The sequence below is a fragment of the Schistocerca cancellata genome, chromosome 3, assembly GCF_023864275.1.
Source record: "Schistocerca cancellata isolate TAMUIC-IGC-003103 chromosome 3, iqSchCanc2.1, whole genome shotgun sequence".
Taxonomy (NCBI): domain Eukaryota; kingdom Metazoa; phylum Arthropoda; class Insecta; order Orthoptera; family Acrididae; genus Schistocerca; species Schistocerca cancellata.
In genome coordinates, this window is record NC_064628.1 from 394,197,572 (window position 1) to 394,218,737 (window position 21,166).

The window sequence follows — 21,166 nt, forward strand, 5'->3', positions numbered from 1 at the left end:
CTGAATACTCTTCTTACGACTGTGACAACAGGCACAATTTTTTCATGTGAAGTGACATATTCGATTGGTTTGTACACGTAAGTTACAACAAAAATAATTAGTAAGAGACTGTAAGACGTAGTATTGAATTGGTTACCACACGGGAATTGTTGCAGATTTATTTATTCCAATTAGAGTTACTGTTGCTTCGATTTCTGTCGGTTGTGATAAATTATTGACACCGGCAACGGTATCACCTCGATTTTGTAATTGCTGAAAACAAAAGTTTAGCGCATTAAATAATATTCGTTAGCGGCACTTGCGCACATTCAAAAACAGCGGTCTCAATATCGATATTTGGAGTAATCTTCGACTTTACAATATTCCTTGCAGGATTTAAATTTGTCAACAGTTTTTAATATCCACTTAATATCGAAACTTGTAAGTTACATAAATATAAGATTTTATTGTTGCTGATCCCACACACAGCTGTCACTCGCGGAGCACGCTATAGTGGAGCGTTGGCAGCAGTGCGACCTGGGCTTCGCGACGAGTAAGCCATCTGGTGAGCGGCGAGGATGTCGAATACATTCCGGTTGTTGACTGTTCCAGGCCGGGTGTTGAGTGCGTGAGGTGGTTGTGCGAAGTGTGGTTTGTGTTAACATGTCTCTTGCATTATAAATATTGATACGCTTTCATATCGCTACGAAGTGTAAACAGAAATTTGAACAAAGTTCTCGACAAGTGCATTATTCCGTGAGAATGGTGTAAATATATGTGCATCACATTAGGGTGACATCGGGATTCGATTTTTCTTAATTAACTGTTGCCGAACAACATGTGGTAAGTAACGCTATTCGTATAAGTCAAAAGCCTTAAATGTCAACTAAATGGCGTATAAAAATTCCAGATGTGTATCTTTCGGAAATTTTACTTCTTCTGGCGGTGTTTTTGTGCCCTCTCCAAATAAAGAAATATGTCACTGTTTGCCATACATGTTTTGTCACGTTAACTGAGGAAAAGTTGCCTGTTTCGTGCATTAGATGTTTAACTATTGTTCTGATTGTAAATGAAAATTTAGCACCCGGAGCTATTTATCAGCGTAGGAAAGCTTTCCATGGACGTGATCACCGACAATAATCAACAATTATAAACACATCCAGAAAGATAGAAGGTATTTTGATAGCGTTTTGGCCATTGAAACAAACGGGAGGGGGTGAATAAGTTATTATTCTTCGGAAAATTTACCTCATTCTAGGCCTATATGGCTGTAATAATTGAAGTGAAAGCATGCGATGAACTCGAAATATGTTAAGAACTTAAGTATAGTCTATGTGAAACGTTGTACTGCCTATTTGAAGATGACTGAAATGCATTATTTCGCAAAAAGCGCGCTTCAGAGCCTAGCTGCATTCCTGCGTTTAGGAGTTAAGAGAACATCTTTCAGCAGGACTGAATAGTTTTTTGTTTACTTTAGACACCCTAATAAAGTCATGTGCTGAGATTCGATCCAGATATGTGCAGTGCCTGTTGTGACGTACAGAAAGCCTCTATGGTAAAGCTACCACTGCACGGAAGGAGACAGTTTTATCATAGGTTCCGTCGCCTGTCATACAGATGTGCTGCAGTACTTTTTAGAGCGAATACATTTGTATGACTAGTAAGATTTCCTTCACTTTGAGATGACAGATCGTTTGACAGTAGGTTTCAATATTCTATATTTAATATTCAATATTCTATCATTTCCAGTGCCAACCAGTAAGAATCTGGCGTACTTAATAAGAACGTATTTCTTAGTTGAAGAACCATCCGAAGACTGACATGCAGTGGAATATCACAAGACATGTAGTGCTTTATATTTCGTATTTCTCTTGTAAGTACTTGACAAGTGTACTCTCTCCTCTCGCACATGCCTTAAGAGCATACTCATGGCGAGGGCGCAATGGTCAGCACACTGGACTCGCATTCGGGAGGACCGCGGTTCAGATCGTCGTCCGGCGATTCAGATTTAGATGTTTCGCGATTTCCCTGAATCACTCCAGGAGAATACCGCGTTGGTGACATTGAAAGGGCACGGCTGGTTTCCTTTCCCACCCTTGACATAATCCGAGATTGTGTTCCGCCTCTAATGACATTGATGACGTTAAACCCAATCTTCCTTCCTATTATACTCGTAGCAAATCGATTTTGTTTGTGCAATGCCAAACTTTACCACGTAAATCGTTGTTTTTCATTACGATTATTGTCATCCTTAGCGTAAAACAACGCGTTGTGTCTGTTGTTAGGACGTGCGCTTGGCCTGCGTGCATGTAAAACATGTCGAATTCTCGAATCAGTTTCTCAAAATATAGAACGTAGATTCAAGAGGAATCCGAAACACAGACGATGCTCAGTTTTAATCATTGTACAGTCGATGAGGCTTCTGCTTGATAGTGAGTGTAAACGCAGTACGTTTTACTGATTTCATAGGATGTGAAACACACAGTAATATCCGACGGAATAAGTCGTTAACATTTGTCACTGAAGGCCAGTGTTCCTGACAGGTGCAAAATGGAGAGCAATTAACTACACTCCGCGATTACGTCTGTAGCTTATATACATCTTTAACTGCAGTATAGTCCGTTTTCAGAGTCTTGCAAAACATACATTTTTTTTAATATAAATGTGACAAAGTACTTGGAATCGGGCTTAGCTAGACAGCGCTAATGCCGCACCACCACTGTAGATGTTTGCTTCGTCGGTGACTTCGGTTGGCGAAAGTTAAATTTATTGATTGGATGGTATGTTTTCTAGCGTCCAGCCGTACTGACGTTCCATTTTGGCGCAGAGTATAATTTATTACTGATTTCGCACAGCGATAGATACGAACGAGTTTATGTGTATTAGTAATGTTTGCAACATTTCATCCTCATTTGTTACGTCAATTATGTTTATCATGTAATTAACAACAAACATTATCCGTCTTTTGAACTGATGTTTATTGCTGTTTTCGACCAGAGATATTTCATCTGTTTGTGTTGTGCGTAACTTTGTGGGTTTTTCTCTCTTTCGGTGTCAGACGTAAAACCCACAGATGATGCGTTGCACAAATAGGTATAAAATAAATTTTTGACTAAATGGAGAGTGCCTAAGACCAATATATTATTTATAAAAACATGTTTTATTTAAGTCTGCACCGTTTTCGTGGCTGTTGTCATTGGAGGTTGTTGGCCGCTTTATGTTCTCTTCAGTTTTGTCACACTATCTGCATTTCGATCCGTTTGCTGGTAACCTTCTCAGGTATTTTGGTGGGTCTGCTTGATTCGAAACGTTGATTGTGAAGAAACTGAAGAGGAAAATGGCGCGACCTAACAACGTAGAAGATTTTTATGTTCAATGAGACATGTTTAACTGCAAACAGTAGTAAACATAAGTTGCTAAAGATGGATACTATTTGTTCTTATCTGCGGAATAAATATATATAACTTGAAAAGTGTATACGTATTTAATACCTTCGAAGAAACGTTTTGAAACAGCTTTACGAATATGTAAAGTTCACTTGCTAGTATCACAGAGAAAATGTCTTGTCTTGGGCGTTATCTAATTAGATTGTCAGTTTAACGACAGACCGAGGGGGAAAGGAAAGGAGATGCATGCGGGACGTTTCGTTCCCCGCCCTCTATATCTACATATACTCCGCAAGCCACGGTACGGTGCGTGCCGGAACGTACCCCGTACCACTATTAGTCATTTCCTTTCTTGTTCGTCCTATGTGAACTGTTGTTCCGTTTCCAACAATTTGTTCAAAATGGTTCAGATGGCTCTAAGCACTATGGGACTACAGCTCACGTCAGTAGTCCCCTAGACTTAGAACTACTTAAACCTAACTAACCTAAGGACATCACACACATCCATGTCCGAGGCAGGCTTCGAATCTGCGACCGTGGCAGCGGGGCAGTTCCGCACTGAACCACCTAACCGCTCGGTCACAGCGGCCGGCCAACAATTTGTGGATGGGGAAGTTTACCGTCATAGTTTGAATATATAACGTGTAATGCGTCATGGTATCGTACAGCTACAGTACATATCATTATAGAGGAGAACGCGAACTGCTGAAAATGCAGTTTAATACGGGGCTATTTGACAATGCAGCAAGTTAGATTGTAATTATGACAACAAAGTATCGTAATAGCAGATTAGGTATACGACCGTACATTGGGTATGGTCAGATTGTTCATTTGGTAAATGTCATTGAATTACTCCCGATACCGCACACGTTGTGAATCCCTCACTAAGCTCCCACGGTCGTCTCATGAGCGTTTCTACACCCGTTGTTTGTACTTAGAAATTGACAATTTCATTTTTTCATGCAGGAACATTCTCGTGGATCAATATAAAATCACACCAGCAGTTGCGTTCGAAATTTAGTACATATTGTAGTATATCACCTGTTTTCGTTGATGATGATGATGATGTGACCTACCCCCTTTATATGTGGCTGGCTTTGTAATTTATTCTAAACGTCGTGTGGTCTTCTGTGGTGTTGGAAACTTAGTGCGATTACCTGTCTTCACATCTCACGTAAATAAACTGAGAGGCTGTGTGTAAACATGATAGTTTCTGTTTCCGGAATATCTTATAAAGAAATCTACGAGAATAGGTACGGTAGTTGATAGGAGGTCTTCGTGAATATAAATGCAATGTCGCGTGCACAAAAGTCAAGGATCCGCTAATGTGTTATTGTGAAACTGGAAGTAAATTGTGTGTGTGTGTGTGTGTGTGTGTGTGTGTGTGTGTGTGTGTGTGTGTGTGTGTGTGTGTGTGTAAAAATGTCCTCTGTCGGAAATCAGGAAGGAACAACGCGAACGTTTACTCCTGTGCCATTTGTATTACGCATGTTCGGCGTGAGATCAGCGAGTCCTGTGTGCGTCCGACTTCACTATGGCTGGTTGGTTTGTGGGATTGAAGGGACCAGATTGCTAGGATCATCGGTCCCTCGACTTCACTATGTATGCCAGGAAAAAGGAACAGAGATTCAGTGCGGTTTTTGACAGCGAAAGGAGTGTTAAGTGAAATTCATGGTCAAATGTCTGCTGTGTACGGCGAACACAGTATTTCACGTGCACGTCTGTTTACTTGGAGTAAGACTTCGAAAAGGTCGGGTGCCGTTGAAAGACAGCAGAGGCACAGAACAGGCTCATCGTGACATTACCCCCTCCGTCACTGCTTCGGTGGATGTAGCCGGCAGAAGTGACCGACGGCGGACACTGGAAGACATTCGGCTCATGTTGGACATCAATCACGGTGCCGCTCACGCCTTCGCGACAGAGCATCCGAAGTTCCGGAAAATCTGTGCGCAGTGGCTTCCCTACGGAGGTGCGAAAGTTGAATAGATTATCGACATTACTGCAGCAACTGGAACGGTATCACGTTGAAGACTTCGTTCGCTGGCCTGTAGTGACGGGAGAGCTGAAACATGGTGTGATCATTCGGAACAGGACAATAAACATCAGAGCCAACAAAGGGAAGCGCATGGATTCACGCCTACCGAAAAAGTCTGCGAAAGTCGTCATGGCCGTTCTCCTTGCCCGTAAGGCCACGCTGCTCATTGACTTTCTGGAAGAAGGGGCCACAGTTAACGCATAGCGGTATGTGTACACTTCGCAAAAATTGAAATGCCCCATAAAGTCGAAACGCCCAAGAATGTTGACGGACGGCACCATTCTGCTGCCCGCGCACATGTTGCCAAGATTGTTTGGACTACCGAGTTTCGCTGGGAAGCCATTACGTATCATACTAGTCCCGATCTCTGCCCATGCGATTTTCATATTTCTGGAGCCCTGGCGAAAGACGTTCATGGCCTTCGATTTGTTTCGGACGAAGAGGTGCACGTCTGGGTACAGTCATGGTTCCATAGTCAATCGCAGACATTTTTCCATGAAATCATTGACCGTGTGATAAATGTATTGCGAGTTATGTCTAATAGATTTGTAAAATAAACAGTTTACTTGCCTTTTTCCATCTATCTTGTTTATTTTGACTGCCCCTTATAATAGAAATAACGTGAGTGTAACGATTTGTAGGGATATGAAGTGAAATGATCACATTGACGCAGTCCTGGTAAGGCGGGCGGCAAATTTGGGTTCTTTGTCAGAATACAAAGCAGACTCGATCACGAATCGTTTGTGCGTTTCATCTTAGAATATTCTCGCGTGTGTTGGACCCTTACCGAGTAGGACTAACAGGGAGTACAAAGAAGGGTGGCACGATTGGTTTGTTTGACTCGCTGGAGAGCGTCTCTGAAAAATTCCAATACCTGAGTTGGCAGACTGTCGAAGATGACACAAATTATCCCGTGAAAGCTTACGTCGAAAATTTCGGGAACCAGTGTTAGCTGGAGATACCAGAGATGTATTCGGTTTCCTACAATTCGCTTCCGTAGGTATCGAGAAGACAAGGTCAGAGTAATTGGAAACAGCTGGCACAAAACCATTTAACCAGTCGTTCTTCGCGTGAATGGAACGCAAAGGAACCCTCACGTGTGGTACAACGCTAAGTGCCCTCTGCCGTCCAGTTCAGTGACTCGATAGTGTGTAACGATACTTGTAACGATTTAGGTAGTTTCTGGGACGCTCGTTGTTCTCGTAGGTGCGTTTCGACCACAAATAGTGCGTAACAGCGGCGGGGCAGGAGGCGTAGCAGAGGAGCCGGGAAGCTGTAGGAAGAGGAGCCGCGCCCCAGCAGCCAGCCAGTTGTGGGCAGGGGGGGGGGGGGGGGAGGAAGCCCTACAACCAACGGCCACAGGCTGCGTGCGGGTCGCACCTGGCGTGCTGTGCTGCCAGCCCAACCACCACTACCGACCTGCCCGTCGCGCAGGTGCCCTGTACATATCAATTGGAAGAAAAAACGTTATCCATCCACCAAAGAATTCTTCAGGGTCGGTCATCAGTAGAAACCGGATAACGTGCATCAGAAAAATATTAAAATATGCAAGATCAAATAATAAAAAAACATGGTAGTTACTATGTGCATTATACGAGGCGTTTTTTAAGTACCGTTTTGAAATTAAAAAAAGACATGCTAAGATAGCTCAATAATTTTATTTTTACATGAAAGGCTGTACCTTAATCTAAGCACTGAGGCCACGAGTCTGATTTTTCCTTGTTTACGTTGTATGCTGAGTGTTTAAGATGCCTGCGATAATCGTGAGTCCCGCCGACTGTGAAGTACGGGCTCTTAAAAGATTTCTTAGTGCTAAAGGCCTGAAAGCGATCGATATTCATCGTGAGATCTGTGCAGTTTTTCGGAGAAAACATGAGTGATGGAATGGTAAGAAAGTGGGTGAGAGCATTTAAAGATGGCCGCACAAATGTGCGTGATGAACAACGGAGTGGGCGTTCTTCGGTCGTTAATGAAAGTTTGATGCAGGAAGTGGACAATAAGGTAAGAGAAAATAGACGCTTTACGATTTCCTCCTTGCGGGATGACTTTCCTTGTTTCTCGTAGTGTTTTGTATGGCATTGTGACTGAGCACTTGAATTACCGAAAATTGGGAACTTAAGCAGTTTAGGGGGTACATGCGCTGATCACGAGAAAAGTACCTATTTTTGAAGGAAACACGTATTTCTGAAGATACAAGCATAAAGTATCATCGAGGTCATATGGTGCGGGAGCAATGGGTCTTTGGTGATTATGACGTTGACACAAAGCAAAGCTTTATGGTTGCTTTGCCACAACGTGATGCTACCCATTTGCTGCCAATTTTGCTTTGCCTGGAACCACAGTAGTTTCTGATTTGTGGCAAGTTACAACACCATAGGTAACATGGGCTACAGTCATCTGACTGTTAATCATTAGCTTTATTTTGTCGATCCCTTTACAAACGCAACCAAAAATTGCGTGGAGCCAGTCTGGCAAAAAGCTAAAGAAAATAATAAAACGCGTTTCGGAACTCACCGTGCTATGCTGAATAACTACCTAGCGGAATTTCTCTGGCGTCAACGTTTTGGGGAAAATCCATTCCACAGTTTCATTAAGCATATTCGAAAAATCTATCCTAATGCTGCAAATTAACTTAAGGTAGCTGTTTTTATCTAATCTGTGATTCGAGCTTTAATGTATATCTGTGCAAAATAAACAAATGATTTTTTGAGAAAATTTCATTAATTCCATCTTTTTTGCAAAAAAAGTTTTTGAAATTCCGTGCATACATACGCAATACATCATTTTTGATAAAAAATTTTGAGGCAGTTAATTGATCCTTTTTTTGCATCCATATGAAAATAAGTACTTTTTTGGTGACGAGCGCATCAGATATGACTGCAACACACAATTTTTTAAATAAATTTTTTGGTATTCCGTGCATATATATGCTTATATCTTTAGAAATACGCGTTTCCTTCAAAAATAGATACTTTTCCCGTGATCAGCGCTTGTAGCCCCTAAACTGCATAAGTGCCGAAAATTGTGCGCACGTTTGGTACCGAAAATGACGGATGTGCTCAAAACCAAACGTTTAGACAGTGCATTGCCTTTCCTTGAGCGGTACCACAACTACGGTGATGATTTCTTAAGCCAAATTGTTACGGGCGATGAAACATGGATGGCCTACGTCACACCAGAATCAAAGCAACAGTTGAGCAAGGGCATCGTTTTGCTGCAAGACAATGCCCGTCCGTATGTGGCGAATCAGACCAAAGATCTCATCACATCTTTTCGATGGGAAACTCTAGATCATCGTCCGTACAGCCCCGATCTTGCGCCTAGTGACTACCATCTGTTCCTGCACTTGAAGAAACACTGGGCGGTCAGCGTCTTCAAGACGATGACGAAGTAAAAACAGTGGTGATGCAGTGGTTAACAAGTCAGGCGGCAGACTTCTATGAGGAGGGTATTCAAAAACTGGTACAACGTTATGACAAGTGCGTCAATATTGACGGAAATTATGTAGAAAAATAGGTTAAGGTACAGACTTTCATGTAAAAATTATTAAGGTATCTTAGCACGTCCTTTTTTAATTTCAAAACGGTACTTACTTAATAAACACGCCTCGTATGTCAGTTCAACCTGTGCATATCAATTACGAGGAAGAGCGCCGGCCACGCGAAAAATAGGTACATTTAGAACGCTAAAATCATTTTCTGAAATTTTGTGGTTGAGCTTAGGAAGGGGGCCTTTCTGGGACTATGTTCTAAAAATTTGCGAAATGGGGACGCATACCGTCTTTAAAGGATTGTTCCATCTTTGCTATTGTCGTCGGTAACAAGCGGATGCGATGCGAGTCGCAGCAAAACAATCTATAAGTACAGGACGAACTTCGAGATATATCACACGCAGAGGGGCACGCTCCAAAACTCCGTAACATTTTATTTAAGAAACAGCATAAATTATGAATTTTTCGAACAGCATTAACTTTCAATTAATACTGCTTTGATCATATAGGTAGCAGCATCTGAAATAAACACAAATACCCTACTATTGTAAACATAATCGACCAGTTCCAGTTCCAGGTGTTCGATAGTAGGATTGTGTCTTCGATCACTCAAACATTTTTATAAGCAGAAAAGGACTGTTCTACATCAGATGAGGTAACTGGGCAGTATTTGAATTTGGCACTTATTGTTTCTGGTATAAGTTCACCCATCCCATTAATAAAACTATGTATTTGGCACAAGGGTTCAAAGTCTGGGTTATTGTTTAAAATGTTTTCAAACTTTTCTCTAAGTTTTCTTGGGAATACCTCCGACAATGAGGAGTTAACCAGAATAATTTTATTCATTGACTGAATAGATTCATTCAACGCCAAACCTAGAGTTTCAACCTTTTTTAATACTTCCAGTTTCATGGGAAGAATGAGTGCTAATCACATCAATGTCTTTTTTAATACCGGAATCTTTAAAAGCTTCCTTGCACTGGCAAACAGCCAAAGCCTCTGCACTGTCGAAGTCGTTGTCTACACCTCTAATAGCCTTGAAGTGTTCATTGTAAAACAACACAGCTTCGTCCCACGTACCCCAACGAGTTGCCACTGGGTCGGGAGGAAAGGCAGATTTGGTAGTTTTTATTTATAGGTCTTGATGCAATCAGGAGCCTTTAGAAACATTTTCTTTGTGGATGAAATCGGTTTATTTACATTCACAAACGTGGAACGTACTTCATCAGCAACGCGATGTACTCCATGAGCAAAGCACGTCACATGAATCAAACTAGGATAAAGTACTCGTGGACTTCTCCGGCTTTGGTCATATAGGGAGCAACATCTGAAATTAACAAAACACCCTTTGATCTCCAGAATATTCTGGAAATCTTTTTCTAATACGCTCATTCACAGATCTGGCGATTGTAGAATGATTTACTTTTTCAAGTTCTTTGCGGCCCGCTAAATAATAAGAAGGCTCTTCTTTTAAAACACCAACATTTAAATTTGCAATGTAACGGCCACAAGTGTCTGTAGTTTCGTCATCAGAAATACAGATAATGCTGTCCTTTAGTTCATTGCGTATTTTTTTCCATGACATTTACATAAATTGTCGGTATGTAATTTTTACGCAATGTTGACTCATCTGGTATACTTTTATGTAAGCAATTTTTGCGCAGGAAGCCTTAGAGGATAGGATTTGTAATTTTGTGAAGAATGGTTCAAATGGCTCTGAGCACTATGGGACTCAACATCTTAGGTCATAAGTCCCCTAGACTTGGAACTACTTAAACCTAACTAACCTAAGGACATCACACACACCCATGCCCGAGGCAGGATTCGAACCTGCGACCGTAGCAGTCCCGCGGTTCCGGACTGCAGCGCCAGAACCGCTAGACCACCGCGGCCGGCTGTGAAGAATGAATGCTTCACATAGACCCATGCTAAACAGACTTTTTTGGTTACCTTTGGACAAATCCCTTATATTGCAACTTGCTGTTGTCAGAAGTAGTTGTGGTGGTCCTTTCTTCTGCATTCCTGCGATATGAAGACTTGCCTTAACATGCTGGTCTATTTGAAACTTTTTTCTGCACTAAACGTTTTTCTCGCAAACTCGACAATATAAAAAAATTCTGTCATATGTAAATCTTCCAGGATGGTTAGCTATCCACTACGTTTCTTTTTTCTGGCGCACAACATGTTACACACTACACGTCGTAAACACGTTCAACAGTGTACAATTAAAAAGAAAGCTAAACTGAAACAACAGACGTGCAACTAAAAGCTTGCATAGTTCGTTTGCCGAAGCGTACGGTATGACAGCTGAGGGGATTAACCGAAGGCGCAGGAGCATTGACTATGCCTGCCTGTTCCTCTTCTGTAATGATTTCGCTAGGCAGTTAGCGATAATGTTGTAAACATATAGGGAAAGTATGCATCCTCAATAGTTTTTAGTTAAAATATGCAATAACCGGTGAAAGGGCCAAATATGGAAATGCATATGCAACATGAAAATGCATATAATCCGGTCTCTAATCATCAGCCTGAGACCGTTATATGGCCCAAATAATATGAGAGAGAGAGACGGTGCGTTTCGTCATTGGAACATTCAGTGAGCGCGAGAGCGTTACGTAGATGGTCGAGAAACTCCACTGACGGACGTTATGACATTGGCGTTGTTAATCTCAGAGTGGTTTACTGTTGATATTGCTGTCGCTCAACATGTTACAGGATGTCTATAAAGTCTCAGTGCCCTTGCTACGAAGGAAGAATTTTAACTCTTGGCGAGGCGTGACTTGTAATGTATGCATAAAGTGTGGTTCAGCAGTCGTAAAGTATTTTTAAAAAATGCATTTTAACAATCAGCTCGTTATTTGCTGCATTAGTCATCTGCCCGTTCGGTTATTAACCAACCAACCAGGATGCCTGACACAACAGCTGCGTGATACTCCTGCTTCCATCACACCCCATAAAAGCCTCAACATGGTCCAGGGGATCATTTTACATTGCCATCTTCTCTTTGTCTTACGACGAGCTTCGCACCAATTTAGAATGGCAAGGTGTTCACTTCATCTGGCGCGTTTACAGGGAACCCAAAGACAACGGGGTTGCTACCAGTGCCGTCATCTTCGCCTTTGAGGGTGATTCATTGCCTGAAAAGGTCGAAGTGATGGTTTACCGCTGTGACGTTAAAACATACGTCCCTCCACCTATGCGGTGCTTTAAGTGCTGGAAGTTTGGGCCCATGTCTTCAGATGCACTTCTAGTGCCACATGTCGAGACTGTGGACGTCCGCTGCACCCAGGTACTCCATGTGCCTCACTTGCATCAACTGAGGAGAGCACCACTCTCCCTGCTCACCAGACTGCCCAGTACTCCAAAAGGAGCGGAAAATCATGAAGTACAAGACCCTGGACCGGTTGACTTACAAAGAGGCGAAACGTAAATTTGAAAGACTACACCCCATTCAGTTGATGTTGACATATGCTGCAGCTACGTCACCATTGCCGCCCCAAGAGCCAGTGGTTCCTCACTCTGTGCCACGAACAGTGGGCCCTCCTGGCCACCAGAATACATCCACCTCCATGGTGGTGGGGGGCAAATCTTCCACTGTTGCTCCCAAGGGACATCGGTCACCTCCACCCTGCCAGAGAAGAAACAGCCTCCTCTGGCCCCTCTCGTGCAGAAAGGGTCCCTTGGGGCCCTCTCTCCCAAGGTCTCCACTAATGCCACAGCTCAGACACACGCCAGTGGCTCAAGGGAGCCAAAAGCTGCTGGACGAAGAGCTTCAGTCTTCCTCCATGCCTGAAGCTACTTCAGAGAAGTCCTCCCAGCAAGCCCCTAAAGAGAAGCAAGAGGTCAAGCAACCAAAGACATCTGCTAAGAAAAAGGACCCTCCCTCCGGTGGCCCCAACACCACCACTCCCTACCAATTCTTCATCTGAGGATTCGGTGGGGATCTTAGTGTCCCCTGTGGGCCTGGCTCTCACTGATGACTCATCCACCATAGAAATGGCTACAAATACTCAATTGGTGGCAGTAGGTGACCCTGAGGCATAACCTGCTTCATGTCTCCCCAGCCTCACGATAACGTCATCCTCCAGTGGAAATGCGGTGGTTTTTTCCACCACCTGGCTAAGCTATGGCAACTCTTAAGCTTTACACCTGCTTTCTGCATTGCACTCCAGGAAACCTGGCTTCCGGCAGTGTGGACCCCTGCCCTCCGTGGCTATAGGGGATATTACAAGAACTGCAGTGACTATAATAGAGTGTTAGGTGGAGTTTGTGTCTATGTCCTGAACTCAGTATGCAGTGAACCTGTGCCCCTTCAAACCCCTCTTGAAGTTGTCGCTGTAAGGATAAGGACAATGCAGGAAATAACTGTCAGCAACATATATCTTCCTCCAGGTGGTGCAGTACCCCTGAACGCATTGGCTGTACTGATAGATCAACTCCCTAAACTTTTCCTACTTTTGGGAGATGTTTATCCTCATAACCCCTCACAGGGTAGCATCATGCTTACTGGCTGAGGCACAGACGTCGAAAATTTACTGTCGCAACTCGACCTCTGCCTCTTAAATACAGGTGCCCACAAGCATTTCAGTGTCTCACACAGCACATACTCGGCCCTTGATCTCTCCATTTGCAGTCCTGGCCTTCTCCCATCTATCCACTGGAGAGCACATTACGACCTGTGTGGTAGTGACCACTTCTCCATCTTCCTGTCACAGCCCTGGCGTAAGGCCCACGGACGCCTGCCCAGATGGGCTTCCAAGAAGGCAGACTGGGATGCTTTCACTTCTGCTGTCGCCGTTGAATTTCCCTCACGGCGGAAAACGCGATCCCTTGTTCTTTAGGGTGCCCCTGACGAAAGACAGTCTCTTGGTTGTAGCCGGAAGTCGCTGAGGCAATTAAGGAACGTCGGCGAGCTCTACAGCGGAATAAGCGGCGCCCGTCCGTGGAACACCTCATAGCCTTTAAACGACACCATGCCTGCATTCTCCAGCTTATCAACAGACAGGATTGTAGGTCGAGATACGTCTCGACCATACGTCACCTCCCCAAGTCTGAGCAAAGATCAAACGAGGTTTTGGGTACCAGACCCCAACAGGTTTTCCTAGTGTTAATATAAATGGCGTGTTATCTACCGACGCAAACGCGATTGCCAAGCGCTTTACTGAGCACTATGCTCGCGCTTCTGAGTAGGAGAATTGCCCCCTCCCTCTCCCCCAACCTTTTGCACTCTCAGACAGCGGATGGAAGGGGAAGTCCTCTCGTTCACTACACGCCACAGTGAATCCTATAATGCCCTGTTCACAGATTGGGAGCTCCTCAGTGCCCTTGCACATTTTCTCGACACAGCTCCCGGGCTAGATTGGACCCACAGTCAGATGCTTAAACAAATATCGTCTGCCTACAATCGACATCTCCTCGTGATCTTCAACCGGATCTGGTGCGATGGCGTCTCTCCATCGCACTGGCGGGAGAGCACCATCATACAAGTGCGCAAACCCTGCAAAAACCCGCTTGATGTGGATAGCTATCGGCCTCAGACACGATCTTTGTAAGCTGCTGGAACGTATGGTGTGTCGGCAGTTGGGTTGGGTCCTGGTGTCAGTTGGCTTACTGGCTCTGTGCCAGGGCAGTTTCCTCATGGGGCGCTCTATCATTGATACTCTTGTGTCCCTCCAGTCTGCCATCCAAACAGCCTTTTCCAGACGCCAACACGTTGTTACCGTCTTTTTTGATTTGCGAAAAGCGTTTGACATCACCTGGCGACATCATATTCTTGACACACTATACGAGTGGGGTCTCAGAGGTCCGCTCCCGCTTTTTATCCTGAATTTCCTGTCGCTTCGTACTTCCCGTGTCCAAGTTGGTGCCTCCCGTAGTTCCCCCCCCCCCCCCCCCCCCCCCCCAATATCCAGGAGAATGGGGTTCTTGGGGTTCTGAAGTGCTCTGTATTGAGTGTATCTATATTTTTAGTGGCCATTAATGGCCTAGCAACAGCTGTAGCGCCGTCCGTCTCACCCTCTCTGTATGCGGACAACACCTGCATTTCGTACTGCTCGACCACTACTGGTGTTGCTGAGTGGCGCCTACAGGGAGCCATCTAGAAGGTGCAGTCGTGGGCTCTAGCCCATGGCTTCCAGTTTTCGGCCGCAAAGTCTTGTGTTATGCACTTCTGTCGTACCATTCATCTGGAACCAGAGCTTTATCTTACTAACGATCCCCTCACTGTACTGGAGACGTATCGATTCTTAAGACTTATTTTCGACGCCCGATTGACGTGGCTTCCTCACCTTCGTCAGCATTAAGCGGAAATGCTTGCAGCACCTCAATGCCCTCCGCCGCCTGAGGAACACCAACTGGAGTGCAGATAGCTCTACGCTGCGGAATCTCTACAGAGCCCTTGTTCAATCCTGTCTTAACTATAGGAGTCTGGTTTATGGTTTGGTGACGCCCTCAACGTTGCATTTGCTCGACCTAGTGCACCACTGTGGCGTTCGACTAGCGACAATTGCAGTTCGCGTCTGACGCCTTCCATCTGAGCCGGAGTCCTTGCCTTTACCACCTATACTCGAGGTCCATTTGCGAGCACCTCCATGATGTACACCTAGGCCGCGGCTTCGCCTGGACCTTCCACATGGTCCAAAGGACTCAGTTCATCCCGCGGCTCTCCGCTGTCACTTCCTCTCGAGTCTTGACATGCACCGTGGCAGTGAAGTGGTTTACACCGACTGCTCGATGGCTGATGCTCATGTCGGCTTCGCGTATGTCCATGGAGGACATACTGAACAGCATTCCTTGCACAATGGCTGCAGTGTTTTCACTGCAGAGCTGGTGGCTGTATCTCATGCTCTTGGGCACATCCATTCATGCCATGGGAGTCGTTTTTCTATGTACTGACTCCTTGAGCAGCCTACAAGCTACCTCCTCATCCTTTGGTGGCGATCATCCAGGAGTCCATCTATGCCCTGGAACGGTCCCATCGTTCAGTGATGTTTGTGTGGACTCCAGGACACGTCGGAATCCCAGGCAACGACCTTGCTGACAGGCTGGCCAAACAGGCTACACAGAAACCGCTTATGGAGATCGGCATTCCCATAACTGACCTGCATTCGTTTTTACGCGGCCGGGTTTTTCGGCTTTGGGAGACGGAGTGGCATAGTATCAGTACGCACAACATACTGCGTGCCATTAAGGACACTACGAATGTGTGGCAGTCCTCCTTGCGGACCTCTCACAGGGACTCTGTGGTTCTCTGTTGGCTCCGCTTTGGCCACGCTTGGGCGACCCACGACGACCTCCTGCGCCGTGAAGACCCGCCTCAGTGTCGGTGCGGTGCCCGGTTAATAGTGGCCCATTTTGTGGTGCACTGTCCCACTTTGACTGCCCTGTGACGAAATCGTCAGTTACCGGACGCGTTGCCGCTAATTTTATCTGACAACGCCTCATCAGGTGATTAGCTTTACGTTTTATTCGTGAGGGTGGGTTTTATCGTTTGATCTAAGTTTTAGCGCATGTCCTTTGCCCCTCTGTGTCCTCCACCCTAGTGCTTTTAGGGTGTAGGCTTTAATGTGTTGCAGAGTGGCTGGCTTCTCCTTTTTATTCTCATGGTCAGCCAGCCATGGTAATCTGTTTTGTCGTTTTAATATATTCTACCTGTTGCTTGGGTTTCTGTTGTTTTCTTCTCCCCTTTTGTCCATTTAAGTGTTTGATGCCCTTCCGTCATTTTTGTGACCTGTCAACACCTCTTCTTGAAGTGTGAGGGTGTTTCGCCTAATACATGTTGCTCGCCAGATGGTAGAGTTTGGTCAGGACTGGCTCTCCCAAGGCTATCAATAGTTCTAATGGAATGTTGTCTACTCCTGGGGCGTAGTTTCGACTTAGGTCTTTTAGTGCTCTGTCAAATTCTTCACGAAGTGTCATATCTCCCATTTCATCTTCATCTAGCGTCGATAAATCGTGAGTACCGTTGTCACAGATTTACATTCTGGACTCTAGATGACAAGCTGCAGCTTCTCCTGATTTGTCGTCATTTTAATGCACTCCAAGTTAAATTTGCAACAATGCTTCTAATCATTTTACAAGTAACCATGATTCTTTCCCTGCTAGTTTTGCAGTTACGATTTTTTGAAATTACATCGGGGATCCTATGGACACACTTACTCCGTTCCACATGCTTTGCTGGAGACCTCGGCGAGGAAATCGCGGAAATGAGAGCTCGTACATAGGCAGTCAAACAGTCTTCCTTCCCAGGAACCACTCGCGAATGGAAGGGCGGTAACTCATAGTGGTGCCGCAAGGGCGTGCCTCGTCCAAACTGACCATCGCCAGTGAAGAACTGTGGCGTTCAAGGAAACTATCGGCTTCTGGGCAACTTAATAGAAACTATCCTGTTTCGTTTAGGAGTCAAACTTCCGAAAATAGTTTGCACGTTCATATATTTTGCTCCAAGAATGTAATAAAACTGCACCCTGCCACTGTACTCCTACGATATAGCTCATGGTGCACTTCAATTTATTTATCTAATAGCAGTATTCTTACTTTGAGACGTGATTCTAAGTTTTGTGTGTGTGTGTGTGTGTGTGTGTGTGTGTGTGTGTGTGTGTGTGTGTAAGGGAGATAATTGATGGATAACCAGTCTTCCCCGACGCACTGAAATGAAGATGGTGTAATCTTTCCGAAACTTACTTGGGCATTAAAGAACAAGAGCACTTTTTCGAATCTTCCTAGTACTTAAAAACTGTGTGCCGGACTGGGAATCAAACGTGAGACCTTAGCCTTTTGCGTGCAAGCTGCGTACCGACTGAGCTACACAAGCCCGACTTACGACCCGCCCTCACAGCTTTAATTCTGCTAGTATCCCGTATCTTCCAGATGAGTTGTGAGAGCGAACCGCGAGTCGTGCTTTGATACCTCAGGCGGTAGAACACTTGCCACATAAAGGCAAAGCCCCACAGGTTTGAATCTAAGGTCGGGAACACAGTTTTAATCTCCCAGAAGTTTTCGAACCAGTGGACGCTTCGCTGCAGAGAGGTACTTCGTTCTGTTCTGTGAACTGTTATGTTGTCAGAGGAGGTGTTCTCCTCGTTCTCGTCAAACAGTGTCGCGCATTCGCTGTCTTGATTTTAATTTGTTGAGAATGCCAGGACGGCTCCTTCCGAGGAACCTGTCATCGGCTTAAGTGGTTGGTAGAAGCAGCAGGAAACCTGCGAGTAATTGGCCTGACGGGGAATCTGAAGCGCGCAGTTTCCGAAAACGGACCCACTGCCCTGACCACTGCACCAGCCAGCCAGCAGAGGAAGGCGGAGAATGGGAAGCCCGGCGCCAAGGCTGGCGTGGCGGGGGGGGGGGGGGGGGGGGGGATTCTCCTGGCTCTGCTCTGCGTGCAGAAGGTGTCCTGCGGCAGTGGCGCAGAGGATATCCTGCGTATGATACCCAGTTATTCCGGTAATTGAGTTCTGCGGTCTGGCCGTGGCATCGGCATTTATCGATAAACCTGCGCATCTCCCACGTGACGGAAGGGCTGTTAAACTCTCCACAAAGCATAAAACAATAAAGAACTACGCTAACCATGTGTCTATAACCGATATTAACGCTACTATCGAGACGTTTGTGTTTCCGCACTGCATCTGCGTCTGTACTCTGCCAACCATCGTGATGTTCATGGCAGGGTTTCTTTCTGTTTCATTCACATATGGAGTGCGGGAAGAATGATGGTTTGAATGCCTCATTGTGTGCAGTACTTATTCTAATCTTATCTTCATGATCCCTGTATGAGCTATACATAGGGGTTGTTGTATATCCGTAGAGTAACCATTTAAAGCGGGCTCTTGAAACTTTGTTAATACACTCCTGGAAATGGAAAAAAGAACACATTGACACCGGTGTGTCAGACCCACCATACTTGCTCCGGACACTGCGAGAGGGCTGTACAAGCAATGATCACACGCACGGCACAGCGGACACACCAGGAACCGCGGTGTTGGCCGTCGAATGGCGCTAGCTGCGCAGCATTTGTGCACCGCCGCCGTCAGTGTCAGCCAGTTTGCCGTGGCATACGGAGCTCCATCGCAGTCTTTAACACTGGTAGCATGCCGCGACAGCGTGGACGTGAACCGTATGTGCAGTTGACGGACTTTGAGCGAGGGCGTATAGTGGGCATGCGGGAGGCCGGGTGGACGTACCGCCGAATTGCTCAACACGTGGGGCGTGAGGTCTCCACAGTACATCGATGTTGTCGCCAGTGGTCGGCGGAAGGTGCACGTGCACGTCGACCTGGGACCGGACCGCAGCGACGCACGGATGCACGCCAAGACCGTAGGATCCTACGCAGTGCCGTAGGGGACCGCACCGCCACTTCCCAGCAAATTAGGGACACTGTTGCTCCTGGGGTATCGGCGAGGACCATTCGCAACCGTCCCCATGAAGCTGGGCTACGGTCCCGCACACCGTTAGGCCGTCTTCCGCTCACGCCCCAACATCGTGCAGCCCGCCTCCAGTGGTGTCGCGACAGGCGTGAATGGAGGGACGAATGGAGACGTGTCGTCTTCAGCGATGAGAGTCGCTTCTGCCTTGGTGCCAATGATGGTCGTATGCGTGTTTGGCGCCGTGCAGGTGAGCGCCACAATCAGGACTGCATACGACCGAGGCACACAGGGCCAATACCCGGCATCATGGTGTGGGGAGCGATCTCCTACACTGGCCGCACACCACTGGTGATCGTCGAGGGGACTCTGAATAGTGCACGGTACATCCAAACCGTCATCGAACCCATCGTTCTACCATTTCTAGACCGGCAAGGGAACTTGCTGTTCCAACAGGACAACGCACGTCCGCATGTATCCCGTGCCACCCAACGTGCTCTAGAAGGTGTAAGTCAACTACCCTGGCCAGCAAGATCTCCGGATCTGTCCCCCATTGAGCATGTTTGGGACTGGATGAAGCGTCGTCTCACGCGGTCTGCACGTCCAGCACGAACGCTGGTCCAACTGAGGCGCCAGGTGGAAATGGCATGGCAAGCCGTTCCACAGGACTACATCCAGCATCTGTACGATCGTCTCCATGGGAGAATAGCAGCCTGCTTTGCTGCGAAAGGTGAATATACATTGTACTAGTGCCGACATTGTGCATGCTCTGTTGCCTGTGTCTATGTGCCTGTGGTTCTGTCAGTGTGATCATGTGATGTATCTGACCCCAGGAATGTGTCAATAAAGTTTCCCCTTCCTGGGACAATGAATTCACGGTGTTCTTATTTCAATTTCCAGGAGTGTAGATTTTCTCAGGATAGTTTACATCTATCTTCAAGGGTTTCCCATTTTAGTTCTTTCGGTATCTCTGTGACGCTCTCCCATGGATTAAACATATCTGTGACCATTTGTGCTGCCCTTCTCTGTATACATTCAATAACCTCCGTTAGTCCTATCTGGGAGGGGTCCGACGCACTTTAGTAATATTCTAGGATAGGTTGCGCGAGTGATTTGTAAGCAATCTCTCTTTTGGACTGATAGCACTTCCCCAGTATTCTACCAGCAAACCGAAGTCTATCACCTGCTTTACCCACGACCGAGCCTGTGTGATCACTCCATTTTGTCCCCCCAGGGGGCTCGCCACTCTTTGGTGGGTTCGTCGTCGGCTACCACGGGGCCCCAGCCTTTGTAGCATTTTTTCCCTTCCGTGCTGCATGTCTATCCTCTTGCTATTCTTTTTCCACTCCCTTAGGGAACATGTCTGGGATATTATTGGCGATGTTCTGCAGTCTGTTGCTGACGTGTGAACAGTCTCGCCTTTGTTTTTCGCTCCCTTTTCCTTTCTTTGTTTCCCTTCTCCTCTCGTTCCTCCACTTCGGCGTTTGAGGATCCTCCTTTCTCTTCTTCCTCCCTGTGCGCTACTGAAGGCCGGCCCACACGTCTGACGCGTAACAGGTGATTAGGTAACGTGTTATTCCCAGCCCCGGGTCGACAGGTAGAATTTGCACGTACCCTGGTTCAGGCCAGGCCCAAGGAGGGGTGATTGCCTGAGTTGTAACCCTCCCAAACTGCCGATTGGTCCCTCTTTCAGGTGTTTGGGAGGTGTGCCTGAGGTGTGGACGATCACCTAAGGTGGGTGCGCCCCTTTGTGAAGGGGCTCCCCAGTTGGAAGGAGCGCGCCATCGGAGATGCTGGCAATCATGGGGGATTTTCTCGCAATGAGTCAATCATCTTCCCAGTCAACGTCCACGAAACGTAAACGTAATGAGGCTAGTGATTCAGAGACACTTCGTGCTGCGCCACAGTTCCTCATGGT

The 21,166-nt window shown here is 46.1% G+C and overlaps 1 long non-coding RNA gene across 1 annotated transcript in view; it reads left to right on the forward strand.

Moving 5' to 3' along the window:
- Positions 1–586: 586 nt before the first annotated feature.
- LOC126175124 (uncharacterized) overlaps positions 587–21,166 on the forward strand; it is a 660,542-nt gene continuing 639,962 nt past the window's right edge. Inside the window, exon 1 of the long non-coding RNA XR_007535526.1 lies at positions 587–822. This is a non-coding gene — a long non-coding RNA (uncharacterized LOC126175124). The remainder of the gene's footprint in view (positions 823–21,166) is intronic.